This window comes from Corvus cornix, chromosome 2, assembly GCF_000738735.6.
Source record: "Corvus cornix cornix isolate S_Up_H32 chromosome 2, ASM73873v5, whole genome shotgun sequence".
NCBI lineage: Eukaryota > Metazoa > Chordata > Aves > Passeriformes > Corvidae > Corvus > Corvus cornix.
In genome coordinates, this window is record NC_046333.1 from 67,453,470 (window position 1) to 67,477,189 (window position 23,720).

Consider the following 23,720-nt stretch of genomic DNA (forward strand, 5'->3'; position numbering starts at 1 on the left):
CCTGCCTCGGTGCCTGCTGGAACAATGCAGCAATGTGTTTATTTCTCCTCTTGCTGCCAGTTTCTTCTCTTGAAGTCAAAGCATTTGGGACAAGACTTCAGACAGGCTTATTTTGCAGCCTTCTGGCTGAAAAAAAGTTGCAATCCAAATTGCCCCATCTTAATCACACAAAGTCAGCCCAGATTTTGGAAGATGAACAGTTTGGTCTCTATGTTTTTCCTAGTAACAAATCTGCCGTCTGGAGGGAAGGGAGGTGTGTCTGATACAGCTGACACCACATAAGCAAGTCTTGAAACTTTTGGGAATGAATTCTTTCTGCTTGACTATGCTAAAGCCTTCATTTACATTGATTTTGTTCAGTGGTTTTTGGGAACATACAATTTCGCAGTACACCCAGCTGGGTAAACCTAGACTTGAATTTTTTTCTCCTGTCTTCCTGGATTTTTAATGGCCCTCTAGTGAAAATGCACATTTGTTATTTGCACTAGCTCTTTTAAAGCTGTGCTTTATGCAGAAATTAGTGGCTAGTGCAGATGGCAGGGATTGATCAGTATGGAAAAAAGGGAGAGTTCCTTCATCTCCAGTAAAATTCTTTGAATCAGTTTAAGATCCAGGGTTGGAATAGAATTTCAAACTGCAGTTGCCAGAAAGGTCTTTTTCTGGACAGAGCACCAACTGGAAAAATGCTACAAGCTAAATTCAACCCTAAAGCAAATGTCTGCAATAGTATTCTCTGAGCTGGAGACAAGGAGAAATTGGCTCTGTAGCGTAACAGAGTTGGGTAAAGGATCACTTTGGCCATCTCAGTTTTTCTTGCTCTGAAGGCTGCAAGTATCATTTGCTCTGCCACTGAGTAAAGCTGAACAGGGGAAAACTTATGTTGTTTAGTAAACAGGAAAGCACCTAACAAGATCATTATGAAATAGTGCTAAATGGTAGAGCTATTCTTCAGGCAAAATCCCGGCCTCAATGAAGGTAATAAAAGCAATCCCACACAGATTAAAGAGGCAGCCAAGATTTCAACCACAATGTATTAAATTTAAAAGCCAATTCAGTGCAATCCAAGAGATTTTGCTTTAAATAATGAGGTTTAGGTTTGTTTCATATATTTGGATGCTATCATAATGGTAAATTTTATGTCCAGGGCCAGAGTGAGAATCCAGGCAACTGTCCTTAGGCATGGAACATATATGAGTCACATAATGAGATCTGAATTACAGATCTGATTTGACTGGACTTGGGTTGTACCCTGCAGATAGTTGACAAAAGGAAGAGCAACTGAAAAGGGAATAGCAGGGAGAGACAATGTCTAGGGTTACTGTAATACATTTAAACTAAAATCACATAAAATAAAAGTGTCTTCCCACAAAAGTCTACAAAGATAGTAAAAATTGTATATAGCAATACATTACAAAACACAAAGTACTTCAGGTCAGGACCATGAGAACGTAACTTCCAGACTATTTTTTTTTAAGAAAGACATCATCATGGTCTTTCACTTAAAATGTTAGGCTAATGTTCAGTAGCAATGAACAAAGCAAATGAAAAGATAGGATAAATGCTTCAAAGAGAGACCCACTGGGGATCATTCAATAAACAAACCAAATCAGGACCTCTCCTGAGATGAAAATCATTGGAAGTTGCAAAAATACAGGGGAGAAAGCAAACGTGCTTGGCCTGCTTTTAAGCTTCTCTGCATGCCTGCTTGTCCACACTGGTGGGAACAAGTTACTGGGTTAAATGGAACTTTGATCTGGACTAGAATGGTTTTCCTGGACAATGGGCTTTTCTTTACCACCCTTCCCTCTGCCCTCCCCATCCGCTTGGAGCAGTGTTGCCACTGGTTGTGGCTTTTGAAGTCCGACTCCAAGCAGTCCTCTTAGCAGAAGGCAGCTTCTCTGCAGATAGCTAAGTGTCTGTGCCTTGCCTTCTAGAGATTTTGCTCAAAGAACAAGTAGACAGCCTAGGAACATGGAACAACACTGGACTTGTGGGATACAAGTCTTCTTGCTTCACTGGAAGTGGGATGCCTGGGGTAGATCAAGCAGAAACCAAATACAACTTGTAGCGGAGCTTGGGAGCTCTGGTATACACGGGCACTGTTTCCCCGTCTGGTGCATAGACTCTCTCTTGCTCTTTTAAGACAGCTCTTTCATCCTTTTTTTTTTGGCAGTGCTCCTGACACTGACTCAAAATGACAAGTCACAAGATTTTTTTTGTGAGTGCGAAGTTGGAATGTGTGTCTCAAGCAGGTTTTGGGCAGCCAATGTTCTGAGTGGAAACAGCCATGATATAACTAATGTTTTGGAAAGCCACGCTGTCACTTCCACTTTGTCCCACCATGTTGTTCTTTCCTGGTGGGAAGGGAATTTTATTTGGAGTGGTTCAAGTTTTACAACGTGTACTGCAGACACTTTCGCCATTTCATTCCCTGTGTAATCCTTGTATCTCCTCGAAAGAGCTTTATTACCAACTCCATATGTTCTGAGAACTACTTTCCCTTCAAACAGCCGAAGCCTGTGGGATGAGAAACTACATCTAAATGAAGTGGTATCAGTTCTGGCAGAGGGAATTCTGTTTTGGCACATTGCTTATCTGGCCAACAAGCGTGTTTTTCTATCTGCCTGACTGAAGGTTTTGACCATGGAGATAAACAGCTCAAAAATGTCTGCAAAGGAAGTTATTTACCTAGAGGGGCAGTGGCTTCATATACCTAGAGCACTCTTCACCTTGTTCAGATGTTTTTGGCATATTAAAGAGTGAAAAAATCTCTTGTTCCCTATCAAGAAGATTATTCTATCTGTAGTGTAATTGGAATGAGTAAAGAGATGCAAAACGGACTGGTAATCAGATAATGTTACATTAATGTCTGCAACTTCTTGGGTTGTCTGAAACAAGATTGCTGATACAGCAAATCACCATGCACCTCCAAATGGCTGGTTTGTGCTCACACAGCATCCTTGCCCTTGAATTGTTTAATTACTCTCTGGGTTCTCTGCAGAGGCTTAGCTAGTCATGGGGCTTGGTGGTCCAGAGGGGCCTCTTGCTTGCACTCATACAGCTGCACCCACGCTGTGACATTTGCCAAGATAGTTATAGGTATGTTGTTTTTCCTATCCTCCCAGCCAAGTACTTGTGTTTGCAAAACTTTTTCAGATGTAGACCTGGATAATGTTTCACCTCAGCAATGGGGTTTCCTCTTAAGAATGTGTTTTATTTAAGGATTTTTTTTTTCTCTGTTGAGCAAGTCCAGTATCAGGTGAGTCCTAACCAAAGTTTAAGTTCTTTCTTTCAAGCCAAAATCTCTTTTTTTTTGCCTTTGGCATCTTTGCATGCCTGTGTCATACAATGAAATGTTGCCAGAGGGAAAACTTAGTATTAAAAGCATCACTGATTTGTCTTCCTTTCTCTTGTAATTTGCTCAGAACAAAAGCTTTCTGCCTCATATTTCTCTGCATGGATCTCCTTCTAGTCAAAGACAATGAGTGAAAATTTCTCAGCAAACAGACAAGACTTTCCAGAGGTGATACCTTTTCTCTCCATAAAAGTAAAATTTTCCTACTGTGCTTGTAATAGTGTATTTAATATTTTAGTTCAAAAAGAACAGGGCCCAGATATGCAATACAAGCTAATGTGCCCCCCCCTTCACCCCCTTTCCAGCTGTACCTGAGAGAAGGTGAGTTTTGTTTTCTGAGATTTCCAGAGCTGGGGATGTTTGAGGTGCTATGCCCTCAGCAGCGTGCCTGATGGGGCTCATGCACCTTGTAAGCCCTGCCAGGGGCAGAGACCAGTGGAGCCTGAGGCCCCCAAGGCTACTTCCTTCCATGGGGCATGAAAGTTTCTGGGATCCACCAGCCCTGTTAGCTGCCAAGCCAGCACCTGGGGTGGGAATCCAGCTACTCCAATCACCACTTGTCTCTTCAAGTGCTCCAAGACTAAACCAAGGGCTGAGATTGATGCAAGCAGGACTTGCAGACGGGGCTGATGCTCCGTGCTCTTTGTAACCATTGTGAAGCTGAGCTTTGCTGAGTCCTGGCATGCTCTCAGCACAAGCCCTTAGTGGCTGCCTGGGGTTGAACTGCTGCTCAGAACTATCTGCTCTTCATGGAACACTGGTGCTGTTTGAAATATGTAGCGTAAGTCTGCATGGTTTTTATACAGGTCAAGTTTTAATTTCACTTTGACACCTTATATATAGCAGCAGACTACTCTGTTAGCTACTTTTTAGATTTTAACTACTCATTTTAAAATTAAAGCTTTAAGGAAAAGGGAGTTGTCAGTAGTATGGAGAAGAGGCAAGAACTTTCTTCTCTTTATAAATTTATATTAAATGTTCAGAAAACTAAGTTTGTGTGTTGGTACAACTTTTCAGGACTCCATCTGGAGTCTACAGCCTGTGTGACAGACTAAAGTTTCCTGGCTCATCTGCTGCCAAGTGAGAGGGTGTGCACTTGCACCAACATACACACCTTAAGCTGTGCAGCTGTAGTAGATGTATGCAGTGTAAAGCCTTTACCTCCCGTTAACAACTAGTCTTTCCTGGAGTAAGCTGGTGGGCAGTCGTGGAAAAGTGGTGAAATTAGGCTGCTGTCATGAAGCAACTATGATCCTCATGTTCAGAGGAGGGCTACACAACTGATCAGAGGGATGGAACACCTCTCCTGTGAGGAAAGGCTGACAGAGTAGGGATTGTTCAGCCTGAAAACGTTCCAGGGACATCTTATTGCAGCCTTTCAATAGTTAAAGAGGGCTTACAAGAAATATGGGGGCAAAGTTTTTAATTTTGTCTGTAGCAATAAGATGAGGGGTATTGCTTTTATAAGAGTTTACTCTTAGATTAAGTATAAGGAAGAATTTTTATATGGTGAAGTTAGTGAAACACTGGAACAAGTTGCCCAAAGAGCCTGGAAACATTCAAGGCCAGATTAGATCTGGTTCTGAGCAACCTGATCCTGTTGAAGATGTACCTGCTTATTGCAAGGGGTTGGACTGGATGACCTTTAAACTTTCCCCAAATCATTCAGTGATTCTAGGGCAGGAAGCTGAGTTTTATATACTATCCCTCTGTTTGCATGCAAGGAGAAAATGGGTTTGTTCTGGTGCTGTGTGGAGAGGATAGCCATGCTTGTGATGCGCCTAAGGTGACATATGTCCCTGAGAAGCGAGAGTGACTGAGAGTTTGGGATGTTATTCTTGGACTAGTGTTGTTGTGTTTGTCAACTTGTCCTCAGTGTGCACATTTGCATAAAGGAATGGGAAAGAGGAAAGCAGACTTAGTAACACAGAGCAGAGACAATGACACGTGCATACATTTATTTGGGGTTTACATCGCATGCTCATGATGCAAATATACATGGCCTAAGACTGAAAAGGAATTCTGGCCTTGTAGTCAGGATAAAAGAGGCAAAACCAGCTTTGGTGCAAAGAGAAAAGTATTCATTTACTTCTGCCTCTCCTCTGCTCAGTTCCACCAACTGGTCTCAGTAGCTGTGCAGAATTATTGCTGCAGCAGTTAGGTTTTGAGGTGGGTGGGAATTTTCTAGTGAATACTGTTCTCCTCAGAAAATACCATTTCACTGAATTCAAATTTTCTTATGAAAGTGCTGGTACAATATTGTGGAAATGTGCCTTAGCAGCAGAGGAATTTTCCCAGCACCAGGACCAAGCACTGCAATTAGAAGAAAGCTCCACTTCCAGAATAGCCTGTATAGGTTAAGGGACTTTTCACTTCTTGAGAGCTGGAGCTGAAAATATGGGGCCTTCTCCTGGGCTAAGAGCTCTAACCTGCTTTGGAGGTGGCCTCCTGTTCAGATGAAGCTCAGAATATGAGAAACTTTGAAACCTCAACTCCAAAGGAAAGAGAAAAGGTATTTCACACTGCTGTATTCTCCCTTCTGTGAACTGCCTCTCAAGTGCATGGCTTTGGTGAGGCACCTTCAATTAGGTATGGAAACAGCCTTTGGTTTAGCATGAACTTGGCAGGTCTCATTATGTCAGAAGTCAATCTCTCATGTGTTACCTCATGACTGTGCTCGTGAGCAGGTCTTCAGCCAGGCAATATGCTTAAATTGGTATTGAATCAGGATCACAGTGGATCAATGGCCTCTGTCAAAACCCAGTGGCCCTCCTGGATAGACTGAATTTGTTTGTCAACACTGAGGTGCTGGAGTGTAATTTTGGATCAATGCAGATCAGTGCACGTTAGGCAGTAAGGAGCAGCACACCAGGACAGTTGAATTGAGTCATGTGGTATCCATCCGTTTTTGCAACTCTGGGGGAAATATTTCTCCATTCCTGGTGGAAGTGTTTCTCCATCCTGGCTAATGCAGTTTCCTCTATGTTCAATGTGAAGTGACTCTGTAGTTTCCTGCCTAGGAAATGCTCAGCAGTGTCCAGGTACTCCTTTCATAATATGCCCTGGGACCTTGTGACAGAGCAGACTCAGCCAAGGACTAGTTAATGTTTGATCTAAGGAACAGAGTTTCTGGCTCTACAGACAAATTCTGTTTACAGGTGACTCAACATGGCAGGAAATGATATCTATAGGTATCTAAATATCTACAGCCAAATGCACACAGTGCAGTGGTATGGAATTTCGTAGTCACACAAGAATTATATTGGGGAACTTGGCAACTCAGTAGGGTTTTGGATTGAACAATCATCTGCAAGAAGGGATAAGCTGCCCTTGTGCTTCTGGATCACCTGACACTGATAGTCTTCCTTTCCTAAAATGATCTAATTGATTTCCACAGAGGCCTGATGTGAAATCTTTAGAAATGGTCCCATAATCCTGTGCTGGCAGATATGTAAATAAATGTCTTTTCAGGGAGAGAACTGTAAAAGGGAGAGCAATTGAAAGTGGAAGTCTCTTACCAGTGACAGACGTTGTGAACAAGCAGCTTGGCCCTTCCAGACAAGAAAGCAGGACTTATATTAGGCAGTAATTTGGGATTTCATTGACCTACTATGCCATTTGTTCCCTTTTGGTACCTGAGTGTTCCCTAACCTGTGTTTCTCCTCTCCTTTCTGACTGAGGGATGGAAATGTTGGATTTGTTTGGATGCACGTTAAAAAAGGAAGCAGAGGAACTACAGCTGAAGAAAGAACCAAGTTTAAACTGGATTCTCATGGATTTAGGAAGTGAGTTTCAGACTGGTCAGCCTACTGCCAGAAAGTTGTGAGTCTGATGCAAATGAATTTCAGAGCTTCTGCTGACACTCTCCCAGCTACATTCTTCCGGAAGTGTGCCAAGGGAGTTTGCAGTTGCTCTCGGCAAAGCTATTCCTGAGTTTATCCTGCTGTTCTCTGACTGTAGAAACACAGGGTTTCTGAGTGTCCCCTAGCCATCAGCATGACACCAACAACAAGAACACAGGGAGGTTGCATTCTCAGTGACTTGTGCTGTTTCAAATGCTGCCTCAGTGGAAGACATCACTCCCTCCACACTGAGCATTTTTGTAGTTGTACAGGGAGAGCTTGGCTGCTACAAGTGCATCTAAGGCAGACAGAAAGGAGTGGGGGGAGTGGGAGAGACTGGAGAAGGACATGCTACATCCATCCCTTCCTTGGGCCCTCAGGAGACAGAGGTGATACAGGGGTTCAAACTTGCTGAAGTCTAAGTTCTCTTCTCTGTCTCCCAAGAGTGCCAGGGCAGTGAGCTATTCTCCATCCTGTTACCTCAGCCAGGCGCTCCAGCAGGCAGAGGTTGGTGTGGATTGCATCTGATGTGAGGGTGGGATAGAACTGAGTGCAATCTGTGATGGGAATTTGCCAACAAGGCAGCTATTATAGATATGGGATTATATGTGTGATGGACCATGCCACTTCTGTAACGTTTCTAGAGAGAATGACAGGAGCCATTTTAGGATGAGGCTGCTACTCCCTGCTCTGTGTCAGGGATCCTTCCTTAGCTGTACAAGAAGATTAAGAAGTCCAGAAGTAGACAGCTGTAATCTGTACATTACTCCTGGTTCCTGCTGACACAAAACAGTGAGAAAAGCAGCTTTTCTCAGTGGTGCCAAGCAGTAGGACAGAGGCAATGGGCAGAAACTGATGTACAGGAAGTTTCATCTGAACATGAGTAAGAGCTTCTTTACTTTTTGAGTGACTGAGCACTAGAATAGACTGCCCAGAGAAGCTGAGGAGTCTCTTTCTCTGGAGACACTCAAAAGCCATGTAGACAGAATGCTGGGTAATGTGCTGTAGGGAGTCGTGCTTGACCAGGCAGGTTGGACTAGATGACCTCCAGTGGTGCCTTCCAGCCTTAACCATTCTGTGACTCTGTGGTATTTGGTCCAGGTCCTGGTCTGATATCCCATTACAATGCTAACACCACTACTGTGCCTCTTCAGGGAGCCAAACTTATTTTATTTAATGAGAGTTTCTTAGGGATGGGGCAAGTAATATATTAGGATAGGCTGCTTTTTCTCAATGGATATTCAGAGAGCATCATCTGGGAGAGCTTCCAGCTCATTCTAGCTTTTGTTTCCTTAATAGAAGTCAGTATGGATCAGAGCCATAAGGTATTTCTAGTATGCAGATTGCCAGAGATCTAAAATTAACATATGGACCTTCTTGTCCCAAGAGATCAGTAAACCTATGGATAGCTTCCTTCAGAAAAGCCTGTCTATCTGCCTTTGCATGATAGCTTTCCTTCCCCAACAGGCAAATATAGGCTTTCTGAGTTAGCAAGGACACGACAGTTTGGACTAGCTAAGCCAGATTTGGATGCTGCCGAGATGAAAAAGTGGGATTTTTTTTTTTAGAGTTTCCTCTGGCAGAGAAAAGTTTCACTAGCATTCTTGGTCAAAGCCTGTCTGAATCTGTTTCCTAGCAGAAAACGTGCTCATCCTTCCTCCCACTTCTGCCACAGTCTCTTCCAGAGGATTGTGGTGGTGGGAAGGAGCAATTGCATTGGTTTTGAGGACTCAGTTTGCTGTGAGCACCCCAGCCCTCACTCCATGCTGTCTGGAAAGAATGATGTGAGGAAATAGGATCTCAGAGCCTGGGGAGAAGCTTTGCAGACCACCTGGCTTTCAAATTCCTGGCACTGCTCAAACTTTTCTCTGTAGGAAATCCATGTTCTAAGTCAAGCTCAGGTCACATGAGAAAATGAATTTGGCAGGAATATTATGATTCCCTACTGATCTGCCAACAAATCCACCCCAAGCATCTTGCTCCATGGCTCTACACTTAGAATAGAGCAACACAACTGACAGCCCAGTGTAGAAAAGAGGTACTTTTAGAAGCGCCTGGAGGTGGCTTGTGCAGGCTCTCCCATGATCCAATGCTGCTGCAAGCTGACTTCCCCTAGCACTGCATTCTCCTTTTACAGAAAAATAAAAGGCAAGGGCTGAGGAAGAGCTTGAACGCAAAGAGAATTAAGGTGGCAGGAAAAAATACATTCCTTCGTCTTAGTGTTCTGTGCTCCTACTGTCCTAAGAAGACCTCAGTTCTCCTGGGTGCTATTTAGACACTCAAAAAGTGTACAAATGTAGGGAAAATTCATACTTCTGTGCCCACCTGACCTCCTCTGACATCATTAATAACAACTAGTGAGATGTTGCCATTGCATTTAAATACTGTCTTGTGCATTGTTTTTCCCAAAATATCTCAGCTTCAGAGCAAGGTGCATAAAGAAAATGAAATTCAAAATGACTTTGGCACAATTATAGTAGAAATAAGCAGCTATTGAGTTTAATGCAGATGCCGTGATGGGAAATATAATCTCATTTCCTCTTCTTTTTTTGTCTTTTGTGTTAGGTGCTCTATTATCAACTTTATATGGGATGTTCAAAAATTTTATTGCATTGAGCATATTTGGGAATTGGGAGGTCTCTTTATTACAGAAGGCAGAGATTTTTGAGATAGGCTGTCAACAACTTGCAATGCTTTGACATCTTTTCAAGGTGACTGGATGATATGCTTTGTACAGAAGTGCCCCTGGGGGCACTATAACTGGAAACACTGGATTGTCTCTTCAGGCCACAAATTTTTGAAAATCAGAGGCCTGAAATTAGATATGTAAATCAGTACTTCTGTATGCATAAGCACAAACATAACAATGGAAGGTCCTGATTTTTCAGAGTTGTTGCTGTAAGGTCTAACTGGGAGCAGTCAAGGCTGAAACTGTGAACTGAGGTGTTTTCTAGAGGAACTGAGTAACCACACTTTTGAATAATTTTCCTTTAGGTTCGTGAATGTGACTGTGTATGTGTTTATGTGCCTATTGATTTCTGTATCTAATTTATGTATATTATATAATTGTAAGGAATACATATATTTACTTACAGAAGACATGTATGTATAAGGAAATAGGTATACAAACAACTAAACATATTCTTTATATGCATTTATATTTAAATTACCCTAGTTCTGCTAGGAGACAATCAGAAATACCTAATTATTCACTGTAGTGGAGAACAACTTAAAGGAAAATCTTTTAAAATCCAGGTGTGAGAAAAGCAACTGAGACTGATGGCATAGGTCCCTCCCCTGGTGATCATGGAAATAGCACGGGTATAGCTGCAATCACTGCAGCACTGTGGGTGCAAAAGCATTTTTCTTTCCTTCAGATTGTCTTATCCAGTGCTCTCCTCTCTTTAGGAGGATATGTAACGGTGACAAGCAGGAGCCTGAGAGCAGATTTTGTGAAGTGGCTGAGGTCTGAATTCTAGAAGCTGAATTCTCATCTGTTGTCTTTATGTGTGTTGGGGTTATATCTGCTCTGTGACTCCCAGGGGATTGAAGCTGCTCTGGTTAGCTATTGGGAAAGGCTCCTGCTCCCACTTTGAGCTGACCCAAATATGTGAGCAGCAGGATAAGGTAGCAAATAGGCTGAAGGAGCCAAGTTATTTCAAAGGCAGTCTTTGGTGAAAGGGCGCCTGCCTGAGGGTGAACGAGGCATCCTCCTCCTTCCCTATGCAGGTGGGGGGAGGTGGATGCCAGCAGTGCCCCAGAGGGGGTTTGTACACTGGGAATTGTTTTCAAGGTGAAAACATTGATTTGCCAGTGTCCTCAAAAATTGAAGAGGCTAAGGGAGGGAATTAAGTCTTGTACTCTGCTCAGACGGATGCTCTGGATGCCTGGTGGCCTGTTAAGGAGTCAATTAAACCATGTAGTTAGAGCTGGGATACACACAGCTGTCAGCAACGGAGAGGAGAGGACGTAAGAGACTTGCATGCCGGGGGGAAAGAAGCAGATCGAAAGTTTTCCCTTAACACTTTTTTTGGATATGTCTTGCTGCCTTTGAAGCTTTCTCTAACAATTTTGGACTTGGATTTTGCCAGGAGGGGCTGTGGGCCCTCCCTGGTGGGAGGGTTGGAAGAGGAGAGCAGAGGGATGGCCAGGTCCGCCTGGAGACATCCCGGGTGCTTCCACACATCTATTTCCCGGAGAGCCACCTGATGGTGCTGTTTGTTCAAGTTCCCGGCCGCCGAGGCCCCTCCGAGCCTGCAGAGCTGTGTGTGGACCTGCATGTAGATCTGCCTTATCACAGGGCGTTTAATTAATAAATAAATGATAAAAAAAGGGCTGCATCACCCACCTGGCTCTGGCGGTGGGAGCTCACCTCTCTGTGCGGCCCTGGGGCAACAACAGATGGGTTTTTAAGCTCAATTTCAAGAATTTACCTTGGAAAAGGTCTGGGGGAGGCCAAGCCTGGGTGTCTCTGCGTTTTGCGAAGCTGATGATGGCTTGCTAGGTTTTCCCAATTTATTTTGCATTCTCCTCACAGTTTCCATTGTGGAGCTTTCCCATACAAGGATTAACCACCACAAGCGGTGCAGTGCAGCTCTGGCAACCTCCCTGGAAAACACGCATCCTGAATAATGATGAGTGCTGAAAGCAGGACAGAAAATCCACCCTTCTGCTCCTTAAATCAGCACTGGCTAGCAGCACCCCAGACAAAGAGCAGTGCTGGGTGGCACCCCCATTCCCACAGCCTGCACCCCTTGCAAACCTGGCTCGCTCTCTACAGGAGCTCCCAGCAAAGCATGCAGGCAAGGCAAGAAATGCTCACTGTGGGGATGCTCCTGCTCAGCATCATGTATCTATTGGGGGGGGGGGCCAGGATCCCCACTTCCTCTGGAGGGTAGAGGGTTGTGTTCTCCATTTTAGGGACCAAGACCTGCAGTTAAGGACTAGCAGTGCTTGAGGTGATGAACAATCAGGGCCAGCGTGTGGGGAGAACAAGTAGCTCAACATCTTGCCCTGCCTGGTTCACTTTCTGCTTGTGACAGAGGGCGGCAGGAAGTAATACTTAGCCCAGGTTGCCCTACTCACTCCTGCCACAGGCAGCACCACCAGTGGGTCCTGCTGAAGTAAACAGGCTGGCTTCTCATTTGTTTCTCACCGTCAGGATGATGAGTCCAACTAGATTTCGTTCTGTTTGTGTTTGCTGCTTGTTTGTGCTGACAAAACACATGCGTAGTTTGTAGTTCCCTCATTTCAGCCAGTTGCTGTTCCATTTTAATGCAAGGCACTTCATCGGAGGTCATTTACTCAGTATGTTGCTGGGCCATTTACAAATATGAACCGATGAATATTTCATCATCGTTCACCAGGAATTCTGTTGAAGTGTAGAACTTCATGGCAGTGAATCAGTATGTGATGCACTCAACCTGAAATTGTTTCTTTGCAGCATCTCTCATCAGGCGTGCTAACTGCTGACGTTGGAAGAGGAAGGAATACATATATGTATTAATACTCTTTATCTCACCTTGATTCTACTGAAATATCTGTGGAATCAGTGTTGCTTGAGGAAGGGGCTCTTTTGATGAAATAACAAGAGCAGCCATCTATTCCCATTCACTTTAAGTGCAATTCCCAGTTTTCCTTTCGTTCCCTTCCCGCAGTACCACACCTCCTGGGGGGAGGTTCTGCTGGAATCAGAAACTCCCTCTTTAGAATAAGCACTTGCAGCAGAGGAGGTGGTGAGACCAATTTATCTTGCTTCAAAACATTCTAATGGAAGCAGGGCACGGTGTGCAGGGGACACATGCCTACGTTAATGCCTGCTTGAGACTGCAAAGAGCCTGGAGTAATCATTCTGCAGAGGGAGACCCCAGCTATTTGTCTCAGAGTCCAATGATGATTCAGGCACCAGCATCATTAGGTGTTTTATTGCTGAACCAACTGAAAAAAATCAGAGTCTGGGATAGAGTACCAAGGTTGACAGGAGGGTCTGTAAAGGTAGTTCACCCTGCAGCTGAGACAGCTGTTGCTGTGTTGATGGTGGAGTGGCAGCAGAATGTCCCAGCTGCGTGATGCAGATATGCTGGTAGCAATGCCTCCCTCCTCACCTGCTGACTGAGGAAAAGCCAGTGGGAAGGCGTCCTCTGTAATGGTGGTGTTTACACCAGTGTAAAACAGTGTTGCACTCCTGGATTTTCTGGACTGTGTGGCTCTCATGGTGATTGAAGTCTCACACTGGTGACTAGGAGTGTGGAGCACTCTGTTTCACTAGTGAGAAAATAATCCACCCAACAAGGACCTGTAACCATCCATGCTTCTTCAGCCCTCTCCTTTGGTGCTGCAGATGGCGACTCTGGGAGCCTGAAGGAACAAAGGTTATTGTGACTGTGTCAGATACAGCAGAGGGAAAGGAGGCCATGTGTACCTGAAAGCCGTCTCTGTCCCTGTACACTCAGAAACCTCTCTCTGGTGCACACACTCCCGGAATGGGCTGCAAAATGTGCCTGCTCTTTATTTAATGCTGGATGGTCTTCTGCTGCTTCTGAACTAGAGTGAAGGAGAGAAGTTGTGAATAGACAAAATTTGGTAGCTGTGTGGGAAGTAGGGGGTTATCTTGACACATGCAGAGGAGAAAAGCTGGTAGTTTGGAACAAGGCTCCACAGCTCCTCAGAGTGAAAAATGAGATAGACTCCTCATCTTTTCACTCTTTCATCTCACCTTGTCTATCTTAATATGTCAATATTGATGTTAATATGTCAATATTGCAGTTTACCTGCCACAGCCTGTACCTATGCAACAGGCCATCCAATGCTGCACTGCAGCAGCCAGGTCCTGCAAACCTAAATGTTCTGCTTCGTGTGAAGCTCTTGCCATACACTGTGCAGAACAGAGGTGGGAAGTTTTTGAGAATGAGAGAGTTTTGTGCTGGTGCCACTGTCTAGACTCTGCTATTCAAAGAGGTCTACTATGTACTCTTGGTATATAAACTAGCCCACAGCACCAAACTACCTGGAACTAGCTTTAATTTTAATGATCTGTAGGGTTTTTGCTTTAGGGCTTTTTTTTGGTTGTTTTCTTTTTAAGATTTTGTGAAGTCTATAGAGACTGGAGGTCTCTACAGCATGGACAGCCCACCACTGTGCTATTCATATTTGCTTGTGTATGTATAAATGCCCAGTATGCTTTCTATTATTGCGTGTTTTGACTTAGTTTCTGGAAGAACCCCCACAGAGGTCTGGTTCTCCTAGGTACAATGTTATAGCTGTCCTTTGGTTCCTGGGGTTAGCTTCCCCTCAAAAGGGCCCAAACCCAGTGAAGACATTTGCTGAAAAAATATGGTTTGGTGGGATGTACTTCTTGTGACCAGAAACCTTAATCACCATTCTGACAGACACTTCACTAATATACCTGGGAAAAGAAATCTTTTTGACTCCTTTAAACTCCTCTGTGCTTTATCTCTACTTTTTATGAGTATGTTTTGGAAGGTTTTTGTTTGTGTTTTATTGTCTTTAAGCTTGACTTACATCTTCATGTTTTTTCAGGCTCATACCCACAATACAAAGTGCTCAGTGAAAGCTAGCTTGTAAAAGAAGGATAATGTCTGGAAGTTGAGATGTATGGGGACTTGATGCCAATATTCATGATATGCAATGAAAACAGGCAGTGTGGAAAAGAATGTGAGGGTGTCCTAGACTCCATCATAGTCTTTATTTGGCTTCCTAGTAGATTTTTAAAAAATATACTTGGATTTTTAATTTGACAAAATGTAATGACAGAATGATTCTGTAGTCAGTTTTTCCAAAACAGCTCAATTAACCTGTCGATCTTTAAAATACAATTAATAACTTTTTGTAGAGTGAGACTTCTTTTCTGTGGGGGTGCAGACATATGTGGGTGGTTACTGAGCATACATGGTACTCTAATCTCTTCTCACTGTCTCTCTTCCATTCTCTATTTTTGATGAACATAGATATTATGGGCCAGAATTTTCCACTTCTCTCAACCCAGAAATAAACAGGACTAGTCATAGGGCAAAACATGACTTGCTACAAATGCAAGTGACCGAAATTGTACCTAAATGGTCATTTTAAGTAACACTTGTTTAGTTTTCAAAGTGGAGAGGAAATTAATAAATTTATATAGCATCTAGGAGAACAAAGAAGAATGATTGCCATTCTAGAGCAACTTGGTGAAGGGAGGGTATTGAAATGGAAATTGCTATTTAAGGCAGTGTCTAAATTTTGGTTCAGGGTAGGTTTTCTCAGCAGCATAGCTGACATTTCCCAGTATTTCACACTACAATTTTACAGTACTTCAGCCATGAGTTAAGTAAGTTCAGACTTTGCATGAAAGAGTAAATATAGCAGATATCACTTTTTTACTTAAAAAGTAGATGCTGCACCTCTCTGTGTCACCCATTAGTCACTTTTTGTCACCAGACATGGTTACTGTATGTTCTGCCAGCTGATGTCTTTGCTTGTCCATCTCTTAAGGAAGCTTGGACTGTGAGAACCATCAAATGGGGTTTAGATTTCAGTGTAGCAGAGGAAGGACAAGAGGCAACAGGCACAAGTCGCAGCTTGAGAAATTATAGCTGGATGTCAGGGAGAAAATTTTCACAGGCGAGATGGCCAAACACTGGAAGAAGTTGTTCAGAAACACTGTGATATCTCATCTTTGGGGGCAGGACTAGATGACCTCCAGAGGTTCTTTTGTGCTTGTTATTCTGTGGTTCCATGATTTTGAGCAAGAGTTTGAGCATCTTACACAATCCATATTGCGTCTAATGCACCAGACTCCCAAATGCCTTTGTGCCTCTTTCAGAAATAAAACTCCCTCAACACTGTCCATACTGTGGTCAATTTTCAACAAATTTGCAGGCTGCCACCCCTCACCTCATGCACAATGAACTTTGGTTTTGTCTTTATCTTCCTGTATTTGAAAATGGCTTTTAGATGCATCTGCAGCTGAAAACATCTGCTTTAATGAAGAAACTGAAATGTATATGAAAACACACCAAAAAATTAGGCTTACTTCAGCCCAGTGTGTTCCAGGTATCTCCCTGTGCTCCTCAACAGATTCCCATGGAAAGCTTCTTCCTCTGTCAAGTGTTTATAAGGGGAATTTGTCAGAGACTGTTCTTATCTTTTCACCAATTGATATCATTGATGAGCTCTCTCCTCTTTTTCACCCCCAAAATTTCAGGCCACCAGGCCTAAAAGGACTGAAAATAAACACTGTATCAACATTCAAAATGAAACAGAGACATTGGCTTAGGTCTCAAGAGGTTGAAATAAGAATCAATGCTTTGGATCAGCCAAATGCTGTTTATTCCAAACCAGCAATTCTGAGTAAGACAGAAAGCAAAATGGAATTTTTTTCTTTCAGATCAGTTTTGTAAAAAATTTCACCTCATACTCTGAGAAAAAAAAATTGCAGAAGACACAAGTTTTCTATGTTTTTCCAGGACCATAGGACAATTCATGTTGGATTTGATCTTGGAAAATCTATAGTCCCATCTCTTGCTGAAAGTAGGATAGGCAGTGAGGTTAGACCAGGTTACTCAGGCTTTTACTCAGTGAGGTTCTTAAATCCTCAAGGACAAAAACTTCAGAACCCCCTTGGGCTATGACTCTTCCAAAGAGGTCAGTTGTTCTAAATTTTCTTGGAAAACATCGGTAAGCTGAAGCCCTTGTTCAAAGGAGTATGTTGCATTGTCAGCAGAGAACAACCTGACTACGGCCTGAATAAGTCATTAAAACGTCCTCCAGCCTACCCTTAGTAATGTGGATTTGGTAGCACTGGAGGTGCCAGAAAGACCATACCCTAGTTCGAGTTGCAGCTGAGCTTCAATGCCGTGATGAGTGCTGGCACCCTCCTTGCCTTCAGCCCTGGGACTCATCCAGTTCTGGACAAAGTCACACGGGCCTTAAAATCCAGTGCTGAACTCTGGAAGAAACATGTTTAACATCTGTTAATTTAGTGTGAATAAGAAAAACAATTGCTGAAGGGTACTCCTTTATTAGCTGTTAGTGAAGACAGTTCAGGATTTCTGATTGAGATCTGATGCAAAGATATGTTAATTTTGAGTTGTCTTTGCAGAAGCTGCTGCAACCTGGGTAAATGGCACTGTACGCCAGCTGAGCAGAAAGGTGGTGCAGGTTACTGAGTAAGACCTAGGAATTCCTGGTTGAGAGATTATGGCCAGAACTCTGTGGGAAGACAGACAACCGCAAGGTGTAGGATCAGCAAAGTTCCTGAGCACTTGCAAAGTCCCTTTTGCCAAATGTTGTGGTCTCAATATTTGGGCCACTTACATGAGTTTTCGTGAGCGATCTATGATGGGTAAGATGGAAAAGTTTCTTGCTTCATTGCCCCCATTTCCTTTTTCATGGACTTGAACTTGATGAAGCATGTTTTCTGGGTCAGTTTCAAAACGGCAGATGAATTTCTGGCATTTATCTTGATACCCAATGCCGGGAAAAAAAATAAATCAATATTTAATAATTCCTCCTTAATACAGTCTTCCTGTGTCCCTGCTCACCATATCCAAGGTCACCAAGAGCTGCACAAAGGCATGGGAACAGTAAAAGCTGTGCTCTGAATGCTGTCACATGCTGTCTCTTGTTAGGTTCATAGGTTGCTTTCAGGGACTTCCCATGGCAGTGTGTAGTAGTACTCTTGACCTGGCATACTCAAATGGCTGCTTTGTTAACCAAGCAAGGACAAGAAACAGCTTGTTTGAAGTGATGCATGTTTCCTTTTGATAATGATGCCCTCCATCAGCCTATTAATAGTAGAAGCAGTGCTTAATTAACAGCTTTCCTACGGTCCCTTGTCCCCCTCTGGTCTGGCTCAGAGCTCATGGTGGCTTTCTCACATTTATGCATTGCCATAGAGGCCTCTCTTTGTCCTTCTAGAGAAGGATGGCAAGCTATGGCTTGTATTTTGGGATCTTTAGAGGGAGAAACATGTAAGACAGTGCCTGACATGCTGACCTTACTTCACTCAAGGGAGTGATGGAGTGAAAATCGTCTGAAGTGTGCAAGTGACACAAACTTCAAACTTAAGGAGGTAAGGCTACCCAGAAGCCCAAATTTCAGTGATAGTTAATTAAATCCAGACTTCCAGATTTTTTTCAGGATGCTGTACCCAAATACACACATTTCCTTCACATTTCAGTCACAGGACAATTCAGATAAGTTGAGACTTGTTTTCCACAAGGCACAAAGTGCTTTTCAGCAATCTTTTAATTTTGTAGTGTATACTAGACATTCTGTTTATTTTTTTTCTGCTTTTCCCCTTTCAAACTGTGCTGCTATATATCCTTTACAGCTCAGCGTGTTATTCGGTGTAGGGAATGAATCCATGTGAGAGGAACCCATCTGCAGTCCTTGGGTAGCTCCCTGTAAGATTCATGCAAATTAGTGCATACGCGGTCATATTATACATCCTGTTCTAATCAACTTTCCTGCTTTTTCCTTTCTGTGTTGTGCTTAAAGTTTCAGGGATATTTGCTATTTGTATCTGTGCTGGCCCTACTTTTAACCAGAAAAGCAATAGAAAATTAGGTTATCTTTTGCAACTGATCTGCTGGAAAAGATATGCTTGATAATGAGCAGGTAAACCCTCTAATTCTACTGAGTGACCGTAGGCCTCTATTAATGGTGTCACGTGCAGAGAGCTGTGTTTTAGAGCCAGCAGTGTCCATGACAAGCAGCTTTTTCCATGTTGACACTGCAAGTAACAATTGAAAAAGTTTGGAGACCTCGTCTTTGCCTATAAATACTCCAAATGAATCTTTCTTGGCCTCTTCTAAGGTCTTGTAACTTAAACTGTGTGGCAAAATCCAGCCACTGAGGATTTATGAAGCTTGGGTAATGACAATTTATTGACCTCTGTGTTCTTGCTCATTTACAAAGAGAGTCAGCTGAAGGAAAGGCATTCATACTTTATAACTCTGCCTTGAACAATGACATTTTTATTCCTCAAGAATTGTTTTTCTTTTTAATTTAGAGGCAAAACACAATTTCCCTTAATTTGACACATAACAGAAGATTGGCCTGAGATGCTTTGAATTTCTTTTCTAATAAATGCAAATTTCACTGTCCAATCTTACTTTCTAGTAACTGCAAGATTAAAATTGAAAAACAGATTGTTCAAGAGGAATAAAAGTAATTTCTGAGGTGTCATAATTGCATTTTTTTTCCTGCAATAAAATAGATATTTTTGACTGCTCCTTCGCAAATCATCCTAATTTCAGCTGATGCTCTGCTATGACAAATACACCAACAAAATTATAGAAACTGTTATGATGATATCAGAAATAATTAAACATGGACACTTAAAAGTTTGTGTCCTAAACCATACAGTACTGCAACACTACCAGCTCTGGCAAGAGCAAATGCCAGCAATGCTACTCTGCCACCAAACACGTACAGGTTTGTTGGCTGTCTCAGTCTTGCTAGGATATATAGTGGCTGAATTTTGCCTGCTTTCCCTTAATAGAAAGCACTAATTTTGGTCTTTATTCTCTCTCCAGCTGTCAGGTCCCTGAAACTTATGAAAATATAATTATCTGTGATACTCCTGTCCTTCTTTCAAATTTGGTTAAAATTAGCTAAGGAGAAAATTCACTAAAGGGAGTCGGCAGACTGGAATCAGGCCAAAAATACATCAGCCATCGTGTCAGTTGTGTGTTCCATGGGTAGCTGCTAATTTAGTACTGCATTTCTCCCAGAACAGCCTTTGGAGATAGCTACTCTGGTGTCCAGGAGTTGTGATCCTTTGGTGCCTGTATCAGTAAAGAGCTACTTGGAAATGCTTGGGTCTGTCCCCTCCCAGCACCACTTAGTACTGAGTGTTGCTGTATGCTCTCAGAGGGGGCTTGGCAGCCTGAGGATTTTGTGCTCCCTGTGGATTTGGGAGCACACCAGACATCTGTACAGAAGGCAGTGGGGCTGCCCCTACAGGCTTGTGTGTGGGGGCTGGTAAAAGCAGCAACGAGGCTGTAACAGCATGGGACTCCTCTCTGGAGAACGACCTTGGCCCTCAGTGAGTAGCAACCTCTGTGCAGCTTCGTGTTGCTGTGTTGTTATGGGCACAAAACTTTAGATCAGAGTTATAGTAGTAAGTGTTCCTCTTCCATGGGCATTTTTGACTGGGCAAGACACAGTCCATCTGTTCTGTTTTGAGCCTGTGTAGAGTAAGGTGCATTCAAGTGTGTCGTAGGTGCTGTATCCAAGCTACAACACCTATTTGTGTGTGGCACTGTCACCTCTATAGCACAGTGTCTTCTACAGGCTCTGCCGAAGGGCTGATTTTCATTGGGTAGGGTGGGGGTAACAGGTCTCAGGCCCTACTGCTGCAGAAGACCCATATGCCTGGATTTAACTTTGTGCCTGGGAGCATTTCTGTTGAAATTTGTAGGCATATTCATCTAGGCACATTTAAGCTACATGGGTTGTCCTGGTTGGGGCCTTTCTGCAAGGTGTATTTAATATGCTAAGTCTGCAAGGGTAGAACAACCACTATTCTACTTGTGTAAAGGAGACAGTAGTGTGACACCTGGCTTTTCAAGGTGCCCTGCAGTGTTGAAGACTAAAAAAAGTATTTCTCCTTTGCACAGTGCAATTTGGTGAAGAGATTTCAGAGAGACCCCTAAACTAGTTAGCTGTAAGTATGGCAAGCAATATAGCTGCATTAGCACAGAGCTCAGCTAGGTAAATTAGCATTGTGCAGCATAGACATATCCTAAACTTCTGATATGGTTTCCTCAGTGACTCTTTTTCAAACCACGGCTTGAAAATAAAATATGATTTTTTTTTTACCCCTCCAATACACTGTGCTAGGAAATCTTGCATACATTTTTCTTTTTTATTATCTTACTATTTTCTCTTTTAAAGTAAACTCTAACCTGACTATCTCATTTTATTTCTTTTTTTTTTTTTTTGCTTTTATTGGTAGCATCCTCTCATTCATCTGAGCCTGGATCCCCTGTAACCAAAAGCTGTTTCAGCTAGGGCACAGAAGATACTGCCTCTGTATTATAAGAAGTACTATTTCAGTTCTCTCATGACTTCATGATAGAAGGCTAGACATGATAGGAAAAGGAATAGAGATCTAACATTATTATGTCCCTACATAAATCTACATGGTCCTGATCACACTATCTCAAATAGGATGCAGTAGGACTGGAAAATGCTCAGTAGGAAAGGGCAAGGATGATAGATATTGTGGCTTGTATAGCATGAGAGTAAGTCATATTCTCCAGTCTGTGGAAAAAGTAACTGTGGGGAGACAGTGGAGGGCTGCCATGGAAGTCTGCTGTGAACAGCATGGAGAAGGCAGGTAAGGAACTGCTAAGGGCTGCTACAATGTAAGAATATGTGGGGAAATTCCCTGAGGGAACACCTTTGGAGGTCTTCAAGGAAGAAGTCTCCTCTCAGTGACTGATAAGTAATGGAACTTGCTGCCACATTGTATGGGAGAGTCCAAATATTTAAGAGGCATTAAAATAAGGACATTGATTACTTTGATGGTAGTTCATCAATGATTAAGGGAAATCAGGAAGGTGAAGATGTGTTATTCCTCTCAAAGCAAGAATAACAGTTTATTATCTTTTGTGCTTCTAGGAGTGGTTGTGGCATCACTGGATGACCTGCTAGGTTATTATAGGTACTAAGATGACTCTACCTGTGACTGTAAATCTACCATACTACACAGTGTAAATTCTTTGAAGATCAAGGGAGAAAGACCCAAACCACTACCGGCTGAGGTGCATTTTATCACAAAGGAAGAGTATCATTATAACTCTACCTGTTTGAAAAGACTGAGAAAATGGAAACTGCCCAGGGTAGGCATCTGTGGGGTATGCCCAGCCCCTGCCCTGGAGGGATCTGTGCTGAGATAAGAGATTTCACAATCACCCAGCAGGACCCCCTGGAAAGGCAACCACTTTGGTCGCGGTGAGAAAAGACAGACCCACAATCCTTTAGGAGACACTATGCAGATCATTCTGTAACCCACTGGCCTTTACCCATCCCAGATCCTCTGTAACCCATTGGCCTTTTCTGATCCCCTGTATCCCTATAAAAGCAAGCTCTCTGGGCCCCTGCAGGGAGAGAGTTCTCGTCCGTGGCTCCCCCCTTCGCCGGAGGGGACCCATAATAAAGCTGCCTTCGTGCGGAACCAGCCACACGGGCCTTCTCGTCTCTCTCTCTGGTCTGGTTTGGCCTGGAGGCTGCCCTGCAGAGCTGAGCTGGAATCACGAGCTGATATCACTAAAGAGCTGACAGTCTCTGCAAGGGCCCCTCTGCCGGCAGCTGAGGGAAGACACTGGGCCTCGGGAAGGCGATTCCTTTCGGGACCATCTCCCCGGACCGGTCACCTCTTCCTGGGTCACAGCCTCGGACCCCACCACCAGCTGTAATAGGCATCAACCCAGGTAGGTTGATGCCTACCCTGGCACGCTTCCCCTGCATTCTTTAGGTCAGGTGCTTTGGGAATTCCTGAGATTGAAGTTACACAAGTGTTGCTCTACTTGATCAAGTACAGTGGCTATTTTAGAGCCCTGTAAATTGGAAATAAGGGCAGGGAAAAAATGAGATACAGCCAAGATGGTAAGAATATATATGAGGCCTCAGTTCTGCAACTATTTAAATATCCTGTATAAGTTTCACTTTCAAGAAACATACTAAGGAAAAGGTGGTTTTGCAAGGAGACTCTTGGTTCAGTAGAGAATAAACTTCCTTTAATATTTGCTGAGGTCTTATATAGCTAACTTCTCTTAACAGGTTGTAGCTTTCCATGGCATTTGTTTGATGTCTGCATGGTGATTTTTCTTCCTCCTAGCTCCACTATCCCAAGAATTTGATGAATGAATGGAATGAAGTCCTGGATCATTGGCATTTTTCCATCCTCCAAAGTGATATGATACAAAAATTTAAGCTTATATGGATTTTGGAGTTGGTTGGATGTTTGGGGGAGTAAATACGAAGTTTCTGGGTTCAGATTACTTCTGCCCATCTGGAGGTTCATTCTGGGTCAGCATGATTACCAGAAACTGCTGCGCAGGCAGAGTAATGCAGGTCTAGATACGCTGGATCTAGTGTTCGCTAAGATATTGTGATTGGTCTCTGATCTTGGTTATGTGAGATAAGTCAAAAACACAGTATGATATTTTTGCCAAAAGAGTTTGTTCTGTCTGTGCCTTTATACCTGGCAGAGAGGCAGTAATTCCAAGGCACAAATCAGAAACTCCCCCACACAGCCCTTGATTGCTTCTTTTTCAACTCACCATGCAATTGCCATATGTGAATCTAGCAAGTGACACTTCCTAATCTAAAGCACTATCACTTTACTAAAAGTACAAGCTTAAATAAACTGCATGGTTGGGCAAATTGAATCAATACCAAGTCTAGAAAGTGAAGAAGTATGGACTTCTAATAGGACAAGTGCTCCCTGTTGATACTGGTGGCAAAATGTCAAGAAGTTTGATGTCACAAAAACCTGTGTTCCTGTGTAC

At 43.1% G+C, this 23,720-nt stretch overlaps 1 long non-coding RNA gene across 1 annotated transcript in view; it reads left to right on the forward strand.

Moving 5' to 3' along the window:
- The window catches only part of LOC120409680, a 70,694-nt gene that overhangs the window by 39,411 nt on the left and 7,563 nt on the right, over positions 1-23,720 (forward strand). The window lies entirely within an intron of this gene.